Source organism: Oncorhynchus clarkii, chromosome 24, assembly GCF_045791955.1.
Source record: "Oncorhynchus clarkii lewisi isolate Uvic-CL-2024 chromosome 24, UVic_Ocla_1.0, whole genome shotgun sequence".
Classification (NCBI taxonomy): domain Eukaryota; kingdom Metazoa; phylum Chordata; class Actinopteri; order Salmoniformes; family Salmonidae; genus Oncorhynchus; species Oncorhynchus clarkii.
Genome location: NC_092170.1, coordinates 24,394,405 through 24,419,424, shown reverse-complemented (window position 1 = coordinate 24,419,424; position 25,020 = coordinate 24,394,405). Strand labels below are relative to the sequence as shown.

Sequence of the window (25,020 nt, the reverse complement as noted above, 5' to 3'; positions counted from 1 at the left end):
CACATGGGAGGGATCGCCGTCCATGGGAACAGGTGGAGGCAGCTAGGAGAGCAGAGGCAGCCGGAGAAGGGAACCAGCGGTATGTGGGAACACGGCTGGCAAGGAAGCCCGAGAGGCAGCCCGCCCCAAAAATGGGAGGAGGCACACGGGGAGTGTGGCAGAGTCAGGAAGCAGACCTGAGCCAACTCCCGTGCTTACCGTGGAGAGCATGGGACTGGTCAGGCCCCGTGCTATGGGGTGATGCTCACGGTGTCGAGGCGTAGCATTCACAGGCCGGTGTGCTCGGTGCCAGCGTCCCGCATTTGCCGGGTGGAAGCTGGCAAAAATGTACGCTTACCATGCTGCACCTTGGTCCAGTCCTTCAGCCAGCTGTGACAAAGACTCCCGTCACCCAAGTCAGACTGTTCTCTCTGCTACCGCACAGCAAGCGCTACTGGAGCGCCAAGTCTAGGCCCAGAAGGATTCTTAACAGCTTCTACCCCCAAGCCATAAGATTGCTGAACAATTAATAAAATGGCCACTCAGGCTATTTACATTCACTGACCCTGGTTTTGTTTTTACACTGCTGCTACTCGCTGTTTATTATCTATGCCCAGTCACTTTACAAATGACCTCGATCGCACCTTGACTCGGTACCGGTCTGTACCCCCCTGTATATAGCCTAGTTATTGTTATATAATGTTCTTGTTACTTTTTGATTTAATTTTGTACTTTAGTTTATTTATTAAATATTTTCTTAACTCTATTTCTTGAACTGCATTGTTGTAAGTAAGCATTTCACCGTAAGGTCTAACGTAAACTCGCACATCGCCTTGGTCCATACAATTGCCCTTATTTTAGCGCCCCAAAACGTAATACTTCCAGATCAACTGTAATGTCAATACCATTGTAAAGCACAATTTCTCCCCTTTCCAACAGAATCAATTACATGACCTAAACGCTGCCTGTTTCTGCATAATTCAAGCAGGCAATGAGCCCCGTCGGGTCTTTTTAAAGATGGCGGGTGGGGAAGTGACACTAATGCGTGATAGTGAGAAGGAGAGATGTTGTGTGGGAAAATAACTTTTTTTTCACTCGATCTGTCCAACTTATCACCTTATCGCCTCTAAAATGTAAATAAGTTTATATAATGTGTCTTTACATACCTATTTGAAGGTTTGTGTTGAATTTGAATCGGGTTTTTAGGGCGGTGCCAAAGTGATCTTAGAATATTTGTACTGTAACGACCCTGGGTTTATAAGCTCGGAAATCGACTCTGCTGCACGAGCATGCTTTTGCTGCACAGTCGATAGCGCTCGGGCTCGAAGGTCGAGTGTTCGAGACCTGCTCCCTGCCTGTTTCATTACAGTACTTTTAATTCGTGCTTCGTTTTACCCACATTTTTACCACAAGGACAAGTTATAAGATAAATAACTGTCTTAGTGGAGCACATAACACCTGTGATTGGGTTCTGTTTCCCTGTTTGGGGCTGTTTGAAGGATCTACATTTGTAAGTGCCATTGCATTGAGCGCAGCCATTACACTTGTAGTTTCCATCCGGCAGAGGTGCAAATATACGTTGTGCTGGGGTTTTTGGGGTGGAAAATCAGAGTTGACCAATTTATCTCTGATATTTCTGCCCCTTGGGAATACAACCAAGGGAGGGTCCGAAAACACATTACCGATACTGTCATCGGTTCTTAGAATGTGAAAATGTTTGAAAGATTCCCATAATTTGTTCAGTGCACTTTGAATAGCGGGTAATAAGAACGCAATAATTCTTATTTTTGGGAGACTGTCCTTGATAGAGACCATGTCTCGATTTGTTTTAGATTTTCTCAATGGCAGTATTAATCTGACCATTTTTGTACCCACTCTTCTTGAATTTTCTTTGCATCTCAGCCATATTTCTGATGAAATCTGATTGATCTTTGCAAATTCTTTTGATTCGACAGAGTTGGCTGTAGGGCAAACTGTTTTTCAAGGTAAGCGGGTGACAGCTATCAGCCCTCAACAAACTGTTACTATCAGTAGGTTTCCTGTAAAGATCCGTGTATAGAACATTATCCTCACACAGAATCTGAAGATCAAGGAAACTGATTTGACGTGTGTCAGATTGCATAGTAAATCTCAGGTGCTCAGAACAATATTTAAGAACAGCATGGAATGCCTGGAGCTGTTTTGCATCACCCCTCCACATGTGACAAATAACATTTGACTTGAGTAAATATATCTTCATAGTAAAATACTACTTGAGTAAAAGTCTGAAAGTTCTGAAAGGTCTGAAAGGTTTTAAATATACTTAAGTATAAGAAGTAAATGTAATTATTTAAAAAAAGTACATGTAATTGCTAAAAAAAGTAAATGTAATTGCTAAAATGTATTTAAGTATCAGAGGTAAAAGTGTAAATCATTTCAAATTCCTCAAACCAGATGGCACCATTTTCTTGTTTTTTTAAATTGATTTACGAATAGCCAGGTGCACATTCAGACATCATTTCCAAACGAAGCATGTGTATCGACCAGATCAAAGGCAGTAGGGATGAGCAGGCATATTCTGTTGATAAGTGTGAATTGGACCATGTTCCTGTCCTGCTAAGCATTCAAAATGTAACCAGTACTTTTGGGTGTCAGGGAAATGTACAGTATGCTTAGTGAAACCTAAAAGAGAGTCTCCACAGAGCAGCTTGTCTCCACATGTACCGGTCAGGACCCCATCCCCTTCTGTCGATGGTGTTTTATCATTGGCTCCCACCTCCACTCCTTACCCACCACCACCTTTTCTGAGCTCCAGGATTTGTTGGAGCCAGACCTACGACGTGTGTCTGTACCATAGTCCTATGGACATCGAAGAAGCCATCCGTCTGGATTCTTACCTGGAGAACCCGCCATGTGGCCTGCGCTGTTTCCTGTCGGCAGCGTGATGCCATCGTGGGGGGTGCCATCCCCACTGAACTATGCCAGGCTGTGCAGAGCAGCCATTGCTGGGCCCTTCTCATCACCCCCAACTTCCTGCTGGATGACTGGTGCCAGTACATGATGCACCAGGCACTGTCTGAGGGGCCTATGTCCAACCGGATCATTCCCCTGGTCCTCACCCTGCCTTACTCTCAGTACCCAAAGGAGCTACGCTTTTACTACTACAAGGACCTGAGCAAGAACCCAGAGCGAGGCTACACACAGGTGTACAAGATAGAGCTGAAGTGTGAGTAGTAAAAGTCTGGTAGACACTTCCTTTACAATTCTTAGCTATTATGAGTCTGTGTGGTTGTTGACAAAGATTTACCTGTCAACAACAGCTAAAGACATGTTAAAATCTATGGCTGAATGGCCTCTTTGTACTTTCCTTTGTAGACTTGGAGGACATGGTTGAAAAAGATCCTGATAAAGTTGATTACAACATGGATAGTACTAGCAACAGATTGGAAGGGGCATCCTGTTCTCCAAGGACAAAACTGTCATCAAACTATCATCATTCTGAGCCTCTGCTTTCACTTCAAGAGACTGAGAGGACAGCTGCTGCATTTCACAGGACTATTGTAAATCACAAGATAGCTAGAATAAAGAGGGTTGCTGACTGACTTAGGGAAATCCCATTATGAAAAACACCCCACTGGGCAGACACTGGTTGAATCAATGTTGTTTCCACATAATTTCAATTAAATTATTTTGAACCAACTTATAATAGATGTTGAATTGACGTCTGTTGCCCAGTGGGACTGCAATGGTTGACTGACCTGACATTACCACAAGTAACTTATTTTTTGTATCAGGTTTCTTATCAACATATGTAAATATTAATACATCTAATCCATGTTGTTGTGTGCAGATGTGCAATCTCAATGTACACTAATTCACACAGTGCTCAGAAGTCAGTGTTATGTGCAACAGAAACCTACTTGGACTGGGTTTTCAGTGGAATAATATGTAAACCAACATGGGAGAGTGATGCAAGATAGTAGAACAGAACATCCCTTGGTACCATTGATGTTGCTCTGATACAGTGCCTTGCAAAAATATTCAGTACTTTTGGGTGTCAGGGAAAATGTACAGTATGTAATAAAAACGACATTAATTTATTCAGGAATGTAGTGAAGTAAAAATTGTCAAAAAATATAAATAGTAAAGTAAAGTACAGATACTCAAATAACTACTTGAAAGTATTTTTATTTAAGCACTTTACACCACTGGAAAGGACCCATGTTTAATTATCTTGTTTCCGGTTGGTTCCGTCGACGCTTAGTGAAACCTAAAAGAGAGTCTCCACAGAGCAGCTCGTCTCCACATGCTAATGTGTTGATGTTAATGTGTTGATTTTCTCTGTATCCATAGCTAGAATGATTTTGCAGTGCATGGTGATCGAACAAGTTTCCTGTTGTATTCATCAGAGGTGTAGGGAGGGTGAAGTCTGTGAATCCCCAAAAATTGTCATTTTATAGATGATTAACAAAACATGCACATGAGAGTATTCATACATTCTTTTTTGTAGTGAATGTGAATGAAAAAAACTGTTTTGATAATGGTTTTCTTACACATACCTTGTCCATAATATAGAGGCCTATTCAAACATGGATTTATGGAACAGTGGGGGAAAAATCCTAAATTGAGTGGACATCCAGAAGGAGATTGTGATGTACTATAAGTTGGTTTGGAGTGTTTTATAACATGCTTTAGATACATTGTCATAATGCTTTGTAGTCAATGGCAAGTGATGACTCAGGAAATGTGATAACACATTTTCTCTCTAACAAAACAAAATATATATAAAAAAAAAACAGTTTGGGGGGGATCAACTACAATGACAGAAAGAGTGAAAATAAGGCTACATGTTAAAATGGTTGCAGTTACCCTTTAATGGCGTCATTGTAAATAAGAATTTGTTCTTAACTGACTTGCCTAGTTAAATAAAGGTTAAGTCAAACATTTAAATTCCAAACTGAACTGGAAAGGAAATAACAACACTTGTTCTCAGTATCTACCACTAGGTGGTATACGTCTGCCACATTTCGTCACTGGAAAATGTTTTACAATTAAGGAATGTTTATAAGAGATAGTCTTAGTTTTTGCAGAAGAAGAATCAGCAGACTGAAATGTCACAATACCAACTACACAACACATCAGCAGACACAACACATAACATGAAGCATCATACTTGATCAATTTGTATTATAGCATTACATATTCATTTCTATTCCCAAGTACCATCATCATTTTCCTTGGCCAGAGAAAATTATTTGCCAGGGTTTTCGTTGACTTCCCTGCAGTGTTGTAATTAGGGTTCTGAGGCAGATTCATTTAGAATTTAAGTGGGTTTAGCTAAGCTTATCTTGGAGGTGGATATTTCAAATTACTTTTGAATAAGACAAAGGAGAAAAAGGAGATGATTGTGGACTACAGGAAAAAAAAGGACCAAGCACGCCCCCATTCTCATCAACGAGGCTGCAGTGGAGCAGGTTGAGAGCTTCAAGTTCCTTGGTGTCCACATCACCAACAAACTAACATGGTCCAAGCTCACCCAGGCAGTCGTGAAGAGGGCGGACAAAACCTATTCCCCCTCAGGAGACTGAAAAGATTTGGCATGGGTCCTCAGATCCTCAAAAGGTTCTACAGCTGCACCATCACTGCCTGGTATGGAAACTGCTCGGACTCTGACCGCAAGGCACTACAGAGGGTAGTGCGAACGGCCCAGTACATCACTGGGGCCAAGCTCCCTGCCATCCAGGACCTCTATACCAGGTGGTGTCAGAGGAAGGCCCTAAGAATTTTCAAAGACTCCAGCCACCCTAGTCATTGACTGTTCTCTCTGCTACCGCACCACAAGCGATACCGGAGCGCCAAGTCTAAGTCTAAGAGGCTTCCAAAAATCGTCTTCCCCCAAGCCATAAGACTCCTGAACACCTAATCAAATGGCTACCCAGACTATTTGCATTGCCCCACCTCCCTCCCCCTCTTTCCTCTTTTACACCGCTGTTACTCTCTGTTGTCATCTATGCATAGTCACTTTAATAACTCTACCCACATGTACATATTACCTCAACTAACCAGTGCCCCCCGCTCATAAGTAAGCATTTCACTGTAAGGTTCAGCGAATAGGCTGTTAGGAAGGATGAAAAAATGGTAGTGTTCTGGTAATAACCACATTGACAAACATGACGGTTTTCATCTGTGAGGAAAGATTATATGATCTTCATAAAATGTGTATTATCTATTTATTACTTCCATTGAACCTGTGATACTGTATGTGTGAAATGCAGGGGGAACACATCTTGTTAAACCTATAATCAATGTGGACAGGATACAAAGTTATACAAACATACAAACATGTTTCCCCTACTAAATGTATTTTAATTATGTGATCTCTGCTATGGATTAAAGCAGATTAACAGGCATTTGAAATTAAGCTCTCTGTAAAAGGCCCTCCTCCAAAGGTCCCTTTTGTGTTTTTTTGGGGGCCAAGACAACTTTGTGTCACGAATGAAAATCGAGATTAATCTCTGAAAGGCACAGCTGCTCTAAGAAGCTTTTGTTGCTTCATAACATTTCCAGGATCAAGTATTGCCAATGAGAGGGAGATATGAATATCCACCTTCTACAGAAGCCACCATTTCCCTGCTAATTTAATCTTATCTATATGATAAGGTCTAAGTCAATACTAGGGAAATGTGCAATAGCAATAACTTTGTAAACCATAGTGAGGGTTTGCACACAGTAGATATGACCTAATTACTATTATCTTAGTCAGGAATGCTTATAGGCTGCAGTATGAACATTTGTTTGATTTAAAATGGAAAATAATATTCTGAGATGCAATACAATGAGATTACATTTGGATGGTTTGGGATATGCGCTTCTTCCAAGAGAGGTGTTTGGTTTGATTTAGGGTGCAGCAGTAAAACCTGATCAAGGATGGGAGAAGAGTTGGACATGAAAAAGTGCAGGAAAACCCCTCAAATAAGATGCAAAATGTGTGTCGACAACTTAAAGCACGCCACACCAAGCAGAGAAACCACAGCAGCTAGGGCCAGACGATGGCTAGCTGGTTTGTTCGGGACCACCAACAGCATAGAAAAGCACTCAGAGCTGTGATTTAAATGGTGGTCAAACGGGGTGGAGCAGCAACTTTTCAAACTGCAATGACTGTGCTGGACTCAGGCTCTCTCCCTCCACACAGGCAAAGCAAACAGTTGAACTCTGATGGAGGAGACTTTAGTTGTGTGGGTGAATGATGAGTTATAGGATGATCCACTACTTTCTGATACTTTGAAACCTGGGGCATGGGGCTGTTTGTATCAAGCATCTCAGACTAGGAGTGCTGTTCTAGGATTAGGTCGCCCCTGTCCATTCAATCTTGTTCATTGTGGTCTAAAAGGCTAAACTGTTCCTAAATCAGCACTCTTACTCTGAGACACGTTATACTTTCAGCCCCATAAATCCCAAGAAAAGAACTGTCCAGAATGACATTCTTCCCTTTTCAAGGGATGATTCACAGCCAAGCACCCAAAGACACATACAGATGAGACTGCAAGATGTAGATTACTGGCACTTCAAATGGACTTCTCCCACGCAGTTACAACCAAACAGAGACCGGAAGTCCTGTCTGTTTTTTACTGTGCCCTGGAACTACCCGTGGCAAAGAATAAGAAAACATTTGCTCACCATTTTATTATTGGCTTTCAACGTTTATAGTCTGTCAGCAATACAAAGTTCAATGTCCAGTCAAAACAAATCTTATTCTGTCAACTGTGGGTTTTACCAGTAATAGTATTTGCAACAGCGATTTTCTCTTCACACTAAAATATATTTTTTGTTGTTGAATAAATATGAATAAATAGGCTATTATAAAATATGATGACTTGAGAATGTGTGAAACTGTTTGTAGTTCACAGAAAAAGCACATTTAGTTTTACCTAACTTCAGAACTTATTTAAATACAAATAGCATGCATATCAGCATTCAATCAATCAATTGATGGATTCTTTTCTGATGGTCAATAGCTCAAGAACTGCATAGGCTGCGCATGCGTCCAAAATACATATTTTGAAAAAGGGTACGCGTTGTACTGATTTACGTTCCAATGGACCGTGCAATCTGCCTGCGGAGATGGCAGCCAGGTAGATTATTGCCAACCAATTATTATTTTGCTATGGAAAATGTATTTACTTCTCAAATGTGGTATGTGGCCATATGTTTTCAAGTCGTGTAGGACTGACTAATCAATGAAAGGGATACCACGGCGCCTCCCACTCAGTGCATAACAACGCCTATTTCTTGCATCTCAAAGACAGCGTTTAACGTTACTAACGTTAGTTTACTTGCCTATGATATTCTGTTTGTGCTTCGGATTGCCAAATGTGTTAACTACATTGCTGGTAAGTGAATTTACATTAGCTTTTTCAAGTTTTTTTTTTCTCGCAACCACAGCTGCCAAATACTGGGCTAGCTGCTAATTTTAATCATTCAGAAAATAGCGGTTCCATGCCCAGCAATCGTATAGAGGCAACTAAAATACATCTGTTTATTTTAAAATGTATAATTTCTTTAAAAGTTCTCATTGTATACATTTATGAAAACATTCATTTACTTTGACATCTGTTTGCGAATGGATTTGTTTAGCACAGGATTGATACTTTGTAGCTAATAATACATTTGTCAATTTGATGCTGTTGGTTGGTTGGCAAGTTAAATCACATCAATTGAGGCAGAAACAGGCACGCACAACTAGGTAATCTTTTAGAATAAATTATGAAAAATTATTTTGTTGGAAATACTTTCCAAAAATTAAAAGTGAAAAACAAGTGCAACAAGGCTGTTTGATGGGTTCACAATTGTTCTAGGAAAGTTTGCAGAATGGTTGTAGAACTATGGTTGTGGAACATTGAAAATGCGGTCAGGTGAGGTGGAAGATGTTATCCTTTCAACTTCAACTTCCTATAATCTCCCTAAGCAGTGTGTTAAATGTAACAGATTAACTGGAATGACATTCACTCTCACAGGATGGGTGGCCAAAAATAACAAACTAAAAGTCACACCCCCAATAAGCCACGAATATGACCGCATTGAGGCATACAGTATGTCACTGTGCTTCTGTGGCTATATGCACCATACCACGGCCTATTTCATTTGTTCATTTAGCAAACAAGACAGCTCATAATCCACTGTCTTTATCACAGTCAACACACCTATATTTTAGCTTTAATTAGCAATTTTTCTCTCAGCCACATGGCAAAATGTGTAGAATTGCAGGAAGTTAGTTGCGTTCACAAACAAAAAATATATGTATTTTTTGGGGGGGCCTACCCAAATTTATACAAGCCCACCCACCAATGAATTTTTGGCCACACCACTGATCCATGCCCACTTCATTCACCATACTACTAATCTGGTGTAGGATGGCTGGTAGACTGGTAAAGGTGTGGTGTTATCAAAGAACGGAATACAATACTGTACCGATGCCAATTGTCTCAATAGACTGGCAATCACAATGGTTTCTTGGCAACAGTGGAAACATTGATTAATGTGATATCTCATAGGCATAGGCCTTTCTCATTATCTATAGTTTCCTCAATCTACAGCCATGATAAGATAGTCAAGTTTTGAACTATTTATAGGTATCAATAACATTTTAGAACCAACAAACTAGGGGTGCACGATATATCGGTGAACATATCGGAATTGGTCAATATTAGCTAAAAATGCCAACATCGGTATCGGCCCGATGTCTAGTTTAACGCCGATGTTAAAACTTCTTAGGGATCAAATCCCGTTAACGGGATCGATTTGATAACATCCGGGGAAATGGCAGAGCGCCAAATTCAAATTAAATAATTAGAAATATTTAACTTTCATACAATCACAAGTGCAATACACAAATTTAAAGCTTTACTTCTTGTTAATCCAGCCACCGTGTCAGATTTCAAAAAGGCTTTACTGCGAAAGCAAATCATGCTATTATCTGAGGACAGAACCCCATCATACTAACACAGACAATCATATTTCATCCCGCCAGGCGCGACACAAAACTTAGAAATAACAATATAATTCATGCCTTACCTTTGAAGAGCTTCTTCTGTTGGCACTCCAAAATGTCCCATAAACATTACAAATGGTTCTTTTGTTCGATAAATTCCATCGTTATATCTCAAATGTCCATTTATTTGGTGCGTTTGATTCAGAAAAACACCAGTTCCAACTCGCCTGACATGACTACACATTATCTAATAAATTACCTGTAATCTTGGTCCAAACATTTCAAACAACTTTCCTAATCCAACTTTAGGTATTTTTTTAACGTAAGCAATCAATAAAATTCTAGACGGGATTTTAGACGGGATAAACTGCGTTCAATAGCGGATAAAAACAAAGTGGAGTTAGCTTTCAGGTCGCGCACCCCAACCACAACAGAACACATGACTATCCACCCAGATAGGAAATGGCTACTTCTTCATTACACAAAGGAAAAACATCAACCAATTTCTAAAGACTGTTGACATCCAGTGGAAGCGATAGGAACTGCAAGCAAGTGCCTTAGAAATCTAGATCCACATAGAAAACCTATTGAAAACACTGTCACCTCAAACAAAATCATTTCCTGAATGGTTTGTCCTCGGAGTTTCGTCTGCCAAATAAGTTCTGTTATACTCACAGACATTATTCAAACAGTGTTAGAAACTTCAGAGTGTTTTCTATCCAGATATACTAATAATATGCATATCCTAGCTTCTGGACCTGAGTAGCAGGCAGTTTACTTTGGGCACGCTTTTCATCCGGACGTGAAAATACAGCCCCCTAGAGGCTACCGTGCATCCATTTATAACGCATGGAAAATTATGTAATGACGCCACGTAAAATGTTGTGCTACACGTGCAACGCAGCATTCCTAACCTAGCCCACAATGTCTGCTGTGTGGATCGAGCAGTCAACAAGTGGAGTAGTCATTTGAAAAAGTAAGAACATTTCAGCGAAACAACTCAAAGGCGAAATCCATTAAAGCCAAAATAATGGAATTCATTGCCCTTGATAATCAACCATTCTCTGTCGTGGGTGATATTGGCTTTCGCCAACAGGTCGTACACACTACCAAGTGCGCTATATTTCAGATGTTGCCCTACTGGAGGTACACAGTAATAGTGTCAGTGCTATTAGCTTCACGACATACATACTATGGAACGCCGTTTGGGTCTTTGTGTGTCAAAAAATATACAGTAGCACTGTCAAAGCTGTACAACAAAGTCTGCAAACACCGGCCACGAACTATGTGTTTACCTTACCACGTTGGTAATAAAGCATAATTTGTTCGACTGCAACTTCTGGGGAAACTAGCCTTAGCTTGGTACCTAGCTAGCACCAATACATCCAGCCTGAAAACAATGTCCAGTAGAGACTGCAGTCATTTTCATTATTCTTAGCCATGATTTAGGAATCTTTAAATATTAGCTAGGTTGCCACTTTGTTGTTCGCCTATTGAAATTGAACTTCAGTTCATGAAAATAAATAGCCTGCCAGCTACTTAACCCTGTTGTCCAAAGCGAAAGTTATAAGCAGCCAGCTAGCCTCAGCTGGCTTGTGAGGCTTGACCGGACCGGGTTTTGTGTTGTGAAGCTAGCCACAATAAGGATTAGGCACAATAGTGGAATTTGCAGTTTTCCTTCAAAATAAAAATATGTCATTGACAGTGATGCAAATTAATACAAATAGTAGAATTATGCCATACTTTTATTTTGAAGGCTAACCGCAAAGTCCACTATTGTGGCTAATCCTTATTGAGGCTAGCTCCCCTTGATGGGTCCGACTAGCATTAATCAAATAAGAACAAATAAGAATATCTTATAAATTAGGGTTATTTTAGATGACACTTAGCTATATAACTATAGCTACTGAAACAGATTATGTTGTTTTTGCTATATTTTTGGGGAAAAACATTGTTTGCATACATGAGATAGCTAGCTCTTTTCTGTTTCTGACCAGCAACCATCGTTGTGACATATGAAATACAAGTGATAGTGTAATCAATGTGTAATAACTACGTAAAAAATGTATGAACACATTAAATTGTTATGTGACGTGCAGTCATATTCAGGTCCTGATTGGTCAATCAAACTTTATTTGTCACATGTGCCGAATACAACAAGTGTAGACTTTACCGTGAAATGCCCTTACAAGCCCTTAACCAACAGTTCAGTTCAAGAAGAAGAAAATATTTACAAAGTAGGCTAAAATAAAACGTAACACAATAACAATAACGAGGCTATTTACAGGGGGCACCGGTTCCTGAGTCAGTGTGCAGGGGTAAAGGCTAGTTGAGGTAATCCGTACATGTAGATGGGCGCAAAGTGACTATGCATAGGTAACAAACAAACAGCGAGTAGCAGCAGTGTACAAGAGGGGGGGTGTCAATGTAAATTGTTCGGTGGTGATTTTTATGAATTGTTCAGCAGTCTAATGGCTTGGGGGTAGAAGCTGTTGAGGAGCCTTTTGGTCCTAGACTTGGCGCTCCGGTACCGCTCTGTGCGGTAGCAGAGAAAACATTCTATAACTTGGGTGACTGGAGTCTCTGACAATTTTATGGGCTTTCCTCTGACACCACCTATTATATAGGTCCTGAATGGCAGGAATCTTGGCCCCAGTGATGTACTGGGCCGTTCGCACTACCCTCTGTAGCGCCTTATGGTCAGATGCCGAGCAATCAAACCAAACACCTCTCTTGGAAGAAACGCATATCCCAAACCATCCAAATGTAATCTCATTGTATTGCATCTCAGAATATTATTTTCCATTTTAAATCAAACAAATGTTCATACTACAGCCTATAAGCATTCCTGACTAAGATAATAGTAATTAGGTCATATCTACTGTGTGCAACCCCTCACTGTGGTTTACAAAGTTATTGCTATTGCACATTTCCCTAGTATTGACTTAGACCTTATCATATAGATAAGATTAAATTAGCAGGGAAATGGTGGCTTCTGTAGAAGGTGGATATTCATATCTCCCTCTCATTGGCGATACTTGATCCTGGAAATGTTATGAAGCAACAAAAGCTTCTTAGAGCAGCTGTGCCTTTCAGAGATTAATCTCGATTTTAATTCGTGACACAAAGTTGTCTTGGCCCCCCAAAAAAATACAAAAGGGACCTTTGGAGGAGGGCCTTTTACAGAGAGCTTAATTTCAAATGCCTGTTAATCTGCTTTAATCCATAGCAGAGATCACATAATTAAAATACATTTTGTAGGGGAAACATGTTTGTATAACTTTGTATCCTGTCCACATTGATTAATGGTTTAACAAGATGTGTTCCCCCTGCATTTCACACATACAGTATCACAGGTTCAATGGAAGTAATAAATAGATAATACACATTTTATGAAGATCATATAATCTTTCCTCACAGATGAAAACCGTCCTGTTTGTCAATGTGGTTATTACCAGAACACTACCATTTTTTCATCCTTCCTAACAGCCTATTCGCTGAACCTTACAGTGAAATGCTTACTTATGAGCGGGGGGCACTGGTTAGTTGAGGTAATATGTACATGTGGGTAGAGTTATTAAAGTGACTATGCATAGATGACAACAGAGAGTAACAGCGGTGTAAAATAGAAAAGAGGGGGAGGGAGGTGGGGCAATGCAAATAGTCTGGGTAGCCATTTGATTAGGTGTTCAGGAGTCTTATGGCTTGGGGGAAGACGATTTTTGGAAGCCTCTTAGACTTAGACTTGGCGCTCCTGTATCGCTTGTGGTGCGGTAGCAGAGAGAACAGTCAATGACTAGGGTGGCTGGAGTCTTTGACAATTCTTAGGGCCTTCCTCTGACACCACCTGGTATAGAGGTCCTGGATGGCAGGGAGCTTGGCCCCAGTGATGTACTGGGCCGTTCGCACTACCCTCTGTAGTGCCTTGCGGTCAGAGTCCGAGCAGTTTCCATACCAGGCAGCGATGCAACCGGTCAGGATGCTATCGATGGTGCAGCTGTAGACCCTTTTGAGAATCTAGGGGCCCATGCCAAAACTTTTCAGTCTCCTGAGGGGGAAAAGGTGTTGTTGTGCCTTCTTCACGACTGTCTTGGTGTGTTTGGACCATGACAGTTCGTTGGTGATGTGGACATCAAGGAACTTGAAGCTCTCAACCTGCTCCACTGCAGCCCCATCGATGAGAATGGGGGCCTGTTTGGCCCGCCTTTTCCTGTAGTCCATAATCAGCTCCTTTGTCTTGCTCACATTGAGGGAGAGGTTGTTGTCCTGGCACCACACTGCCAGTTCTCTGACCTCCACCCTATAGGCTGTCTCATTGTTGTCGGTGATCAGGCCTACCACTGTTGTGTCATCAGCAAACTTAAAGATGGTGTTGGAGTCGTGTTTGGCCACGCAGTCGTGGGTGAACAGGGAATACAGGAGGGACTAAGTACACACCCATGAGGGGCCCCAGTGTTAACCTCTCTTGGGTAGGGGCAGTATTTTCGTGTCCGGATGAAAAGCGTGCCCAAAGTAAACTGCCTGTTACTCAGGCCCAGAAACTAGGATATGCGTATAATTGGTAGATTTGGATAGAATACACTCTACCGTTTTAAAAACTGTTAAAATAATGTCTTTGAGTATTACAGAACTGATATGGCAGACGAAACCCCAGAGGACAAACCACCCCCCCCCCAAAAAAGATTCCGCCTACCACTGTTTCCAATGGCTTTCATGTTTATTATGTGGCGAAGTCCTCCCAGATTGGTGACATCTAGTGGAAGCCCTAGGAACTGCAGTCTTTAGAAAGAATTTCAGCCTCGTTTTTGGAAAAATGAGTTAGAAGTTGTAGTTTTTCTAAGTGGATCCCATTTTGGCTGTAGTGTTTCCATGCGCGTGGATGAAAGCACGTGTTTTTTTTATCTCTGGTAATGAACATTCTATTCTCCGTCTTAAATTGTATCATTTATTTATGTATTAGTGTACCTGAGGTTTGATTATAAACGCTGTTTGACTTGTTTGGATAAGTTTTTTGGTAATGTTTGGGAGGGAGGTGTTTAGTCCCAGAGTCCTTAGCTTCGTGATGAGCTTTGTGGGCATTATGGTGTTGAACGCTGAGCTGTAGTTGATGAACAGCATTCTCACATAGGTGTTCCTTTTGTCCAGGTGTAAGGGCGGTGTGGAGTGCGATTGAGATTGCGTCATCTGTGGATCTGTTGGGGCGGTATTTGAATTGGAGTGGGTCTAGGGTGTCCGGGAGGATCCTGTTTATGTGAGTAATGACCAGCCTTTCAAAGCACTTCATGGCTACCGATGTACGTGCCACAGGGCGGTAATAGTTTAGGCAGGTTGCCTTTGCTTCCTTGGGCACAAGGACTATGGTGGTTTGCTTGTAACATGTAGGTATTACAGACTCAGTCAAGGAGAGGTTGAAAATGTCAGTGAAGACACTTGACAGTTGGTCCGCTCATGCTTTGAGTACACGTCCTGGCAGTCCGTCTGGCCCAGCGGCTTTATGAATGTTGACCTGTTTAAAGGTTTTGTTAATATCAGCTACAGAGAGCGTCTTCACACAGTCATCCAGAACAGCATGCTTTAGTGTTGCTTGCCTCCGAGCGAGCATAAAAGGCATTTAGCTTTTCTGGTAGGCTCGCGTCTGGGTGTCCCTTTGTAGTCCGTAATAGTTTTCAAGCCCTGCCATATCCGACAAGCGTCAGAGCCGGGGGAGCAGGATTCAATCTTAATCCTGTATTGATACTTTACTTGTTTGATGGTTCGTCTGAGGGCATAGCTGGATTTCTTATAAGCGGCCAGATTAGTCTCCCGTTCCTTGAAGCGGCAGCTCTAGCCTTTAGCTCGATGCGGATGTTGCCTTTAATCCATGGCCTCTGGTTGGGATATGTACGTACAGTCGCTGTGGGGATAAAGTGTAACATCCGCCTCATGTGACCACTTCCGTATTGAGCGAGTCACTGGTACTTCCTGCTTTAGTTTTTGTCTTGTAAGCAGGAATCAGGAGGATAGAATTGTGGTCAGATTTGCCAAATGGAGGGTGGGGGAGAGCTTTGTATGCAACTCTGTATGTGGAGTAAAGGTGGTCTAGGATCCCCCCCTGGTTGTGTGACATGCTGGTAAAAATGTGGTAAAATTGATTTAAGTTTGCCTGCATTAAAAACTCCAGACACTAGGAGCGTCGCTTCTGGGTGAGCATTTTCTTTTTTGCTTATGGCCTTATAGAGTTGGTTGAGACTGGTCTTAGTGCCAGCTTCGTTTTGTGGCGGTAAATAGACGGCTACGAATAATACGAATGAGACAAGCTTATTTGAAACTACAAATAGTGTTTTTTGACACGCAAAGACCCAAACGGTGTTCCATAGAAATCCTGGTTAGGTTTGAAACGGCTGAACAAATGAACAGTGAAACAGCACAGCAAGTAAGTGAAAGAAATAGGTTTTGATTATGTTTTACTGGTTATGGGGACATATGTAAATGCTAACAAAATAACTTTTTTGTTGTGCGTGTGTGTAACCTTTATTTAACTAGGCAAGTCAGTTAAGAACAAATTCTTATCTACAATTACGGCCCAGACGACACCGATATCATATCGGTGCATCACTACAACAAACAGATGTGGGAAATGATTAACCCATGTGGTTTGTCACAACATCGGTGCATCATGTTTGTGCAGACTATATTTACTTTACAAATGGAAGGTTTGTTATAATATTGTAATAACACATGAAAAGTAAGCACTGTACTGTTCATCACCAGTGTCAGTGTCACGACTTCCGCCGAAGTCGGCCCTTCTCCTTGTTCGGGTGGTGTTCGGTGGTTGACGTCACCGGCTTTCTAGTCACCACCGATCCCATGTTTCATTTTTGTTTTGTCTGTATTACACACACTTGGTTTCAACTCCAATATCATGTTCCTTATTTAACCCTCTGGCATACATTTCTGTTCTGTCCGTGATTGTTGGTGTCTTTAGTGGTTGTTGATTGTGCTAGTGTGTATGTATTTTTCTATTTGGTATATTGCTTGAAACTTTTTGAGTAAACTCAGTTGTGTTGCTCAAAACCTGTGTCCTGCGCCTGACTCCGTAACATCTCTGCACCCAATCACTGACAGTCAGACTAGACTGATACTTATCCTAGGGATGCAGGCTTGCTCTGTACAGTAGACTACATGGGTTTGTCTTTTTTAATGTGATGCGAAGTTTAAACAGTGACAAAATGCCACACCACCGAGCCCAGGGAACTGGACAATAAATATGCAATCCTGCTGAAACTTTATCTTCTGAGTCAGAGAGTCATCTGTTGTTAGCCTAACTCAGGAACATGATGGCATCACTCTCCAAGCGTCCTCCATTATGTTAGGCCTAATGTTTAAAGGAAAGGCTGTTCTTGGTGTTCCTGCATTCCCTCATTCTTCACTCTCCTCTATGAGGCCTTCTGGTTGTGTTCGTGACCCATCGTTTGTTGTCATCTGAATGTAGCATACAGGGTGCTCATGTGGCACGCGGTGATTAGGCTAAGTCTGGTGTCTCTTGCCAAGTAGTGTTCCTTCTTGTTCCTTATAAGAGCTGTTCAGTTAGTGCTTTTCAGATACTAAGCACCCTGTTCAGACCTTACCTAACCTAATGCATACTTGAACGGTTTTTTTCCACCTCGTGAAAGCTCAGTCAAAACATTATTGTTATGCTATTTTCTAAAGTTGTCTGGCATGGCTGCATATGTTACATTGTTTTGTTTTATGGATTGAGTTGTGTGAGCTGAATACATGCACACATGGCTTTGTTTTATTCAGGATTGAGAGAAATCAGATGGCCAGTCATTTTTGGATTAGATGGTAATGTTCCTTCAGTATATTTTCATATTGGCTGAAGGATCAAGGTCTGTAGGCTTCTTGCTAGTATTAGCAAGATACTACAATAAGGAGGCCTAATGGTAATGCTTAGACTATTAGCAAGCAGAAAAATGACAATCACACAATTTCAACTAAGGTGTTATAACGGTTTATTAAAGATTATTATTATTATTGATAAACAATATATCAACTAATAATAAACAGCCCAACTACTTATAAACCATTTGTAAATCATTCATAAAGTAGGCTATACCTTAATGTAAAGCGTTGTAACCAGCTTCTATTCCCAAGCCATAAGACTGCTAAATAGCTAACAAAAAACTATTGCAGTTGACCTTGGTATTTTATATTTATTTTTGCACTTTCCCTATGCACACTCACAGGCCCTACCCCCTACTCACACAAGGGCTGGGCGATATGGCCAAAATATCATATCCCGATATAGGTGATTTCACATCCCGATAATGATGCATATCACGATATTGCACAATTTCTGTAAATTCAATTAATAAAATGACCACATGTAAAGGCCTATTTCTTATAACATTTTTAATTATACTCAAATAAAAAGGTACTTACTCGTATTTGATTATTTATTTTATGTATAAAATATAAAATATGAATGTATAACATCTAAAAAGGTAAATAGAAAACACTTCAGCTTTAGTTGCAATCAAAATATATATAAGCCTAAAAAAAAATATATATATGAGGGTGCTTGCCTGTTTTGCATGTTATTTTGCCGTTAATATGTGTCACATATCAATTTGCATTTGGTACCTTGGGTCAAGTGTTAGCACCAACTCATGAAACCCAAGTTTCTCGACTGTGTAAATTAGGGCCTTGTCTTTGCAGATGTAAGTTGTAACGGCAGCTGTTATTTCCTTTATATATTTATATCTTCCTGATTCTTTGCCATATGCTGTGCCGCGGGCAAAAGCCTCTTGCAACGTCTGAGTCAGGTTTGTTTTGAGCACTCAACTGTACTTTCTTGAGTCTCATCCGTAGACTCTCTCCTTACTGTTTCACTGTTTCTTGTGTAGGTAGTAAAGGAGGTTAGTGGTGTTTGAGCCTGTTGTCGGGACCGGCCTGTTTCACATGATTCTTGTGTAGGTGGTAAAAGAGGTTAGTGGTGTTTGAGCCTGTTGTCTGGACTGGCCTGTTTCACATGATTCTTGTGTAGGTGGTAAAAGAGGTTAGTGGTGTTTGAGCCTGTTGTTGGGACCGGCCTATTTCACATGATTCTTGTGTAGGTGGTAAAAGAGGTTAGTGGTGTTTGAGCCTGTTGTCGGGACCGGCCTGTTTCACATGATTCTTGTGTAGGTGGTAAAAGAGGTTAGTGGTGTTTGAGCCTGTTGTCTGGACCGGCCTGTTTCACATGATTCTTGTGTAGGTGGTAAAAGAGGTTAGTGGTGATTGAGCCTGTTGTCGGGACCGGCCTGTTTCACATGATTCTTGTGTAGGTGGTAAAAGAGGTTAGTGGTGTTTGAGCCTGTTGTCTGGACCGGCCTGTTTCACATGATTCTTGTGTAGGTGGTAAAAGAGGTTAGTGGTGTTTGAGCCTGTTGTCTGGACCGGCCTGTTTCACATGATTCTTGTGTAGGTGGTAAAAGAGGTTAGTGGTGTTTGAGCCTGTTGTCGGGACTGGCCTGTTTCACATGATTCTTGTGTAGGTGGTAAAAGAGGTTAGTGGTGTTTGAGCCTGTTGTCGGGACCGGCCTGTTTCACATGATTCTTGTCTAGGTGGTAAAAGAAGTTAGTGGTGTTTGAGCCTGTTGTCTGGACCGGCCTGTTTCACATCATTCTTGTGTAGGTGGTAAAAGAGGTTAGTGGTGTTTGAGCCTGTTGTCTGGACCGGCCTGTTTCACATGATTCTTGTGTAGGTGGTAAAAGAGGTTAGTGGTGTTTGAGCCTGTTGTCTGGACCGGCCTGTTTCACATGATTCTTGTGTAGGTGGTAAAAGAGGTTAGTGGTGTTTGAGCCTGTTGTCTGGACCGGCCTGTTTCACATGATTCTTGTGTAGGTGGTAAAAGAGGTTAGTGGTGTTTGAGCCTGTTTTCTGGACCGGCCTGTTTCACATGAATCTTGTGTAGGTGGTAAAAGAGGTTAGTGGTGTTTGAGCCTGTTGTCTGGACCGGCCTGTTTCACATGATTCTTGTGTAGCTGGTAAAAGAGGTTAGTGGTGTTTGAGCCTGTTGTCGGGACCGGCCTGTTTCACATGATTCTTGTGTAGGTGGTAAAAGAGGTTAGTGGTGTTTGAGCCTGTTGTCTGGACCGGCCTGTTTCACATGATTCTTGTGTAGGTGGTAAAAGAGGTTAGTGGTGTTTGAGCCTGTTGTCTGGACCGACCTGTTTCACATGATTCTTGTGTAGCTGGTAAAAGAGGTTAGTGGTGCTTGAGCCTGTTGTCGGGACCGGCCTGTTTCACATGATTCTTGTGTAGGTGGTAAAAGAGGTTAGTGGTGTTTGAGCCTGTTGTCTGGACCGGCCTGTTTCACATGATTCTTGTGTAGCTGATAAAAGAGGTTAGTGGTGTTTGAGCCTGTTGTCTGGACCGGCCTGTTTCACATGATTCTTGTGTAGGTGGTAAAAGAGGTTAGTGGTGTTTGAGCCTGTTGGAGGGACCGGCCTGTTTCACATGATTCTTGTGTAGGTGGTAAAAGAGGTTAGTGGTGTTTGAGCCTGTTGTCTGGACCGGCCTGTTTCACATGATTCTTGTGTAGGTGGTAAAAGAGGTTAGTGGTGTTTGAGCCTGTTGTCTGGACCGGCCTGTTTCACATGATTCTTGTGTAGGTGGTAAAAGAGGTTAGTGGTGTTTGAGCCTGTTGTCTGGACCGGCCTGTTTCACATGATTCTTGTGTAGGTGGTAAAAGAGGTTAGTGGTGTTTGAGCCTGTTGTCTGGACCGGCCTGTTTCACATGATTCTTGTGTAGGTGGTAAAAGAGGTTAGTGGTGTTTGAGCCTGTTGTCTGGACCGGCCTGTTTCACATGATTCTTGTGTAGGTGGTAAAAGAGGTTAGTGGTGTTTGAGCCTGTTGTCTGGACCGGCCTGTTTCACATGATTCTTGTGTAGCTGGTAAAAGAGGTTAGTGGTGTTTGAGCCTGTTGTCGGGACCGGCCTGTTTCACATGATTCTTGTGTAGGTGGTAAAAGAGGTTAGTGGTGTTTGAGCCTGTTGTTTGGACCGGCCTGTTTCACATGATTCTTGTGTAGGTGGTAAAAGAGGTTAGTGGTGTTTGAGCCTGTTGTCTGGACCGACCTGTTTCACATGATTCTTGTCTAGCTGGTAAAAGAGGTTAGTGGTGCTTGAGCCTGTTGTCGGGACCGGCCTGTTTCACATGATTCTTGTGTAGGTGGTAAAAGAGGTTAGTGGTGTTTGAGCCTGTTGTCTGGACCGGCCTGTTTCACATGATTCTTGTGTAGCTGGTAAAATAGGTTAGTGGTGTTTGAGCCTGTTGTCTGGACCGGCCTGTTTCACATGATTCTTGTGTAGGTGGTAAAAGAGGTTAGTGGTGTTTGAGCCTTTTGGAGGGACCGGCCTGTTTCACATGATTCTTGTGTAGGTGGTAAAAGAGGTTAGTGGTGTTTGAGCCTGTTGTCTGGACCGGCCTGTTTCACATGATTCTTGTGTAGCTGGTAAAAGAGGTTAGTGGTGCTTGAGCCTGTTGTCGGGACCGGCCTGTTTCACATGATTCTTGTGTAGGTGGTAAAAGAGGTTAGTGGTGTTTGAGCCTGTTGTCTGGACCGCCTGTTTCACATGATTCTTGTGTTGCTGGTAAAAGAGGTTAGTGGTGTTTGAGCCTGTTGTCTGGACCGGCCTGTTTCACATGATTCTTGTGTAGGTGATAAAAGAGGTTGGTGGTGTTTGAGCCTGTTGTCTGGACCGGCCTGTTTCACATGATTCTTGTGTAGGTGGTAAAAGAGGTTAGTGGTGTTTGAGCCTGTTGTCTGGACCGGCCTGTTTCACATGATTCTTGTGTAGGTGGTAAAAGAGGTTAGTGGTGTTTGAGCCTGTTGTCTGGACCGGCCTGTTTCACATGATTCTTGTGTAGGTGGTAAAAGAGGTTAGTGGTGTTTGAGCCTGTTGTCTGGACCGGCCTGTTTCACATGATTCTTGTGTAGGGGGTAAGAGGTTAGTGGTGTTTGAGCCTGTTGTCTGGACCGGCCTGTTTCACATGATTCTTGTGTAGGTGGTAAAAGAGGTTAGTGGTGTTTGAGCCTGTTGTCTGGACCGGCCTGTTTCACATGATTCTTGTGTAGGTGGTAAAAGAGGTTAGTGGTGTTTGAGCCTGTTGTCTGGACCGGCCTGTTTCACATGATTCTTGTGTAGGTGGTAAAAGAGGTTAGTGGTGTTTGAGCCTGTTGTCTGGACCGGCCTGTTTCACATGATTCTTGTGTAGGTGGTAAAAGAGGTTAGTGGTGTTTGAGCCTGTTGTCTGGACCGGCCTGTTTCACATGATTCTTGTGTAGATGGTAAAAGAGGTTAGTGGTGTTTGAGCCTGTTGTCTGGACCGGCCTGTTTCACATGATTCTTGTGTAGGTGGTAAAAGAGGTTAGTGGTGTTTGAGCCTGTTGTCTGGACCGGCCTGTTTCACATGATTCTTGTGTAGGTGGTAAAAGAGGTTAGTGGTGTTTGAGCCTGTTGTCTGGACCGGCCTGTTTCACATGATTCTTGTGTAGGTGGTAAAAGAGGTTAGTGGTGTTTGAGCCTGTGTTTGAGCCTGTTGGTTAGGGTGTTTGACCGGCCTGTTTCACATGATTCTTGTGTAGGTGGTAAAAGAGGTTAGTGGTGTTTGAGCCTGTTGTCTGGACCGGCCTGTTTCACATGATTCTTGTGTAGGTGGTAAAAGAGGTTAGTGGTGTTTGAGCCTGTTGTCTGGACCGGCCTGTTTCACATGATTCTTGTGTAGCTGGTAAAAGAGGTTAGTGGTGTTTGAGCCTGTTGTCGGGACCGGCCTGTTTCACATGATTCTTGTGTAGGTGGTAAAAGAGGTTAGTGGTGTTTGAGCCTGTTGTCTGGACCGGCCTGTTTCACATGATTCTTGTGTAGGTGGTAAAAGAGGTTAGTGGTGTTTGAGCCTGTTGTCTGGACCGGCCTGTTTCACATGATTCTTGTGTAGGTGGTAAAAGAGGTTAGTGGTGTTTGAGCCTGTTGTCTGGACCGGCCTGTTTCACATGATTCTTGTGTAGGTGGTAAAAGAGGTTAGTGGTGTTTGAGCCTGTTGTCTGGACCGGCCTGTTTCACATGATTCTTGTGTAGGTGGTAAAAGAGGTTAGTGGTGTTTGAGCCTGTTGTCTGGACCGGCCTGTTTCACATGATTCTTGTGTAGGTGGTAAAAGAGGTTAGTGGTGTTTGAGCCTGTTGTCTGGACCGGCCTGTTTCACATGATTCTTGTGTAGGTGGTAAAAGAGGTTAGTGGTGTTTGAGCCTGTTGTCTGGACCGGCCTGTTTCACATGATTCTTGTGTAGGTGGTAAAAGAGGTTAGTGGTGTTTGAGCCTGTTGTCTGGACCGGCCTGTTTCACATGATTCTTGTGTAGCTGGTAAAAGAGGTTAGTGGTGCTTGAGCCTGTTGTCTGGACCGGCCTGTTTCACATGATTCTTGTGTAGGTGGTAAAAGAGGTTAGTGGTGTTTGAGCCTGTTGTCTGGACTTGTGTAGGTGGTAAAAAGAGGTTAGTGGTGTTTGAGCCTGTTGTCTGGACCGGCCTGTTTCACATGATTCTTGTGTAGGTGGTAAAAGAGGTTAGTGGTGTTTGAGCCTGTTGTCTGGACCGGCCTGTTTCACATGATTCTTGTGTAGCTGGTAAAAGAGGTTAGTGGTGTTTGAGCCTGTTGTCTGGACCGGCCTGTTTCACATGATTCTTGTGTAGGTGGTAAAAGAGGTTAGTGGTGTTTGAGCCTGTTGTCTGGACCGGCCTGTTTCACATGATTCTTGTGTAGGTGGTAAAAGAGGTTAGTGGTGTTTGAGCCTGTTGTCTGGACCGGCCTGTTTCACATGATTCTTGTGTAGGTGGTAAAAGAGGTTAGTGGTGTTTGAGCCTGTTGTCTGGACCGGCCTGTTTCACATGATTCTTGTGTAGGTGGTAAAAGAGGTTAGTGGTGTTTGAGCCTGTTGTCTGGACCGGCCTGTTTCACATGATTCTTGTGTAGGTGGTAAAAGAGGTTAGTGGTGTTTGAGCCTGTTGTCTGGACCGGCCTGTTTCACATGATTCTTGTGTAGGTGGTAAAAGAGGTTAGTGGTGTTTGAGCCTGTTGTCTGGACCGGCCTGTTTCACATGATTCTTGTGTAGGTGGTAAAAGAGGTTAGTGGTGTTTGAGCCTGTTGTCTGGACCGGCCTGTTTCACATGATTCTTGTGTAGGTGGTAAAAGAGGTTAGTGGTGTTTGAGCCTGTTGTCTGGACCGGCCTGTTTCACATGATTCTTGTGTAGGTGGTAAAAGAGGTTAGTGGTGTTTGAGCCTGTTGTCTGGACCGGCCTGTTTCACATGATTCTTGTGTAGGTGGTAAAAGAGGTTAGTGGTGTTTGAGCCTGTTGTCTGGACCGGCCTGTTTCACATGATTCTTGTGTAGGTGGTAAAAGAGGTTAGTCGTGTGTTGAGCCTGTTGGAGGGACCGGCCTGTTTCACATGATTCTTGTGTAGGTGGTAAAAGAGGTTAGTGGTGTTTGAGCCTGTTGTCTGGACCGGCCTGTTTCACATGATTCTTGTGTAGGTGGTAAAAGAGGTTAGTGGTGTTTGAGCCTGTTGTCTGGACCGGCCTGTTTCACATGATTCTTGTGTAGCTGGTAAAAGAGGTTAGTGGTGTTTGAGCCTGTTGTCGGGACCGGCCTGTTTCACATGATTCTTGTGTAGGTGGTAAAAGAGGTTAGTGGTGTTTGAGCCTGTTGTCTGGACCGGCCTGTTTCACATGATTCTTGTGTAGGTGGTAAAAGAGGTTAGTGGTGTTTGAGCCTGTTGTCTGGACCGGCCTGTTTCACATGATTCTTGTGTAGGTGGTAAAAGAGGTTAGTGGTGCTTGAGCCTGTTGTCGGGACCGGCCTGTTTCACATGATTCTTGTGTAGGTGGTAAAAGAGGTTAGTGGTGTTTGAGCCTGTTGTCTGGACCGGCCTGTTTCACATGATTCTTGTGTAGCTGGTAAAAGAGGTTAGTGGTGTTTGAGCCTGTTGTCTGGACCGGCCTGTTTCACATGATTCTTGTGTAGGTGGTAAAAGAGGTTAGTGGTGTTTGAGCC

At 42.5% G+C, this 25,020-nt stretch overlaps 1 protein-coding gene and 1 pseudogene across 2 annotated transcripts in view; both read left to right on the top strand.

The window, feature by feature from the left end:
- The first annotated feature begins 3 nt into the window (after positions 1–3).
- LOC139382612 (toll/interleukin-1 receptor domain-containing adapter protein-like) lies at positions 4–4,320 on the top strand (annotated as a pseudogene).
- A 3,896-nt stretch (positions 4,321–8,216) lies between these two features.
- LOC139382584 (CMP-N-acetylneuraminate-beta-galactosamide-alpha-2,3-sialyltransferase 4-like) overlaps positions 8,217–25,020 on the top strand; it is a 111,631-nt gene continuing 94,827 nt past the window's right edge. For both annotated transcript variants that reach the window (XM_071126704.1, XM_071126705.1), the window contains exon 1: positions 8,217–8,348. The gene's annotated coding sequence lies outside the window, so the exon portion shown is untranslated. The remainder of the gene's footprint in view (positions 8,349–25,020) is intronic.